The sequence below is a fragment of the Mirounga leonina genome, unplaced genomic scaffold (genome assembly GCF_011800145.1).
Source record: "Mirounga leonina isolate KUSES-001 unplaced genomic scaffold, KU_Mleo_1.0 Mir_154, whole genome shotgun sequence".
Classification (NCBI taxonomy): domain Eukaryota; kingdom Metazoa; phylum Chordata; class Mammalia; order Carnivora; family Phocidae; genus Mirounga; species Mirounga leonina.
Window position 1 is genome coordinate 52,286,169 of NW_023270389.1, and position 1,480 is coordinate 52,287,648.

Below are 1,480 nucleotides of genomic sequence, written 5' to 3' on the forward strand. Positions count from 1 at the left end.
GAGTTTGGGAAGGTGTGTGATCTGTTCCACAATTATTATAAAACATTGTTATAATGATTGAATTTATTGAGTTAAAGGCAGGAGCTTCTCTAAATATAGTCCTGTTCTTGGTACTGGTGATGTCTGCAGTGAAGAAAGGACAGGAGAGCGAAATCTCTGCTCTCTTGGCCAAGAGCTGAAGCAAAAAAGGGAATAATGCAGAGGAGTATTAACTGGGTGTTTATAGGAGGACCATCTCTGTTCTAGACGATTTATCTTGAAATTTGGACTGCATGATACGAGGAGAATTCCGTTTCCCTTAAAGCACGGGTTTGGTGAAGCGCGACTGTCTAGAAGGGGTCTCCCACTACCCCAAATCAAAATGGCTTCTTTTCCGTAAGGGAGAAGAAACTTTCAGTCATCGCAAGGTTGGGTTTTAGACCCAGGAACTGTTCCGTGGCCGAATCTTTCCGTCCCCGTCTAGACGGCCATCATCGTTCGCTTAGGCCCGGAGAGACGTTTTGGAGCAGGGAGTGTCCAGGCCCTTGGGCGGTTTCGCCGCGTTGGGAAGCTGAACTCTTTGGAGTCGGTGAGAGTGGTGTCCAGAGCAAAGCTGGTGTGATCCAGAACGCGGATAACACAAGATAAGAACAAATTCTTTTGGGGGGGTGGGGGGGTTGTGAAAAGGAACCGGAGTAGAGGGACGAGGGCTGAGAAAACCTAGGGGTAGAGGGAGTGCGGGGTTCGATGGAAACGTCAGAAATTTCCCAATGCCCCCTCGCCATCTGGCCGCTCGCCGCGGGCCGCAAAGATGCTGGTGGGGGAGGGCCGGCGGACGGCTGGACCAGTTCGGCAGCTCCGGGCGCGGGTGCGCCCCGCGGGTTGGCGGAGAGCGTCGCGGGCCTCCCTCCCGGGCGTTGGCTGCGGGTGACTCAGAGCCTTCCTCCCGCGGCCGCCCCGCCCCTCCCCTCCGCGCGCCCCGCCCCCCGAGGGAGGGGCCTCGCCCTCGTCCCCGCCCCAGCCTCCGGGGCGGGCCGGAGCCCGAGGAAGAGGAAGGGGACGAAGACAACGAGCGACGGGGCGGAGGAGGAGGAGGAGGAGGAAGAGGAGGCCGACCAACAAGATGGCCCCTGCTGCAGGAGCAGCCTCAGCAGCAGCAGGTGGGAGGCCGGAGGCGGCGCTGGCGGTGGCGGCGGCGGCGGCCGTGGCCCGGCGGCCTGGGACAGAGTCAGAGTCGACGGTGGCGGCGGCGGCGGTGACGGCTGCCGCAGCAGTGGCGACGGCCGCGGGGACTCGGAGCTGAGAGGAGCTGCTGCTCGGACCAGCGCGGTGAGCGAGCGGCAGGCGGCGGCGGCATGGGGAGTGCGGCAGCCGCCGCCCGGCCTCCGTCGGGAACAATAGGCAGCCGCGGCGGGGAAGGGGCCGTCCTCGCCCGCCCTCCGCCCCTCGGCGGTAGCGGCCGCCCCCCCCCCCCCCCCCCCCCCCCCCCCCCCCCCCCCCC

General features: G+C 63.4%; 1 protein-coding gene across 2 annotated transcripts in view; it reads left to right on the forward strand.

The window, feature by feature from the left end:
* The first annotated feature begins 1,051 nt into the window (after positions 1-1,051).
* Positions 1,052-1,480, forward strand: part of RC3H1 (ring finger and CCCH-type domains 1) — an 83,623-nt gene continuing 83,194 nt past the window's right edge. For both annotated transcript variants that reach the window (XM_035010768.1, XM_035010770.1), the window contains exon 1: positions 1,052-1,308. The gene's annotated coding sequence lies outside the window, so the exon portion shown is untranslated. The remainder of the gene's footprint in view (positions 1,309-1,480) is intronic.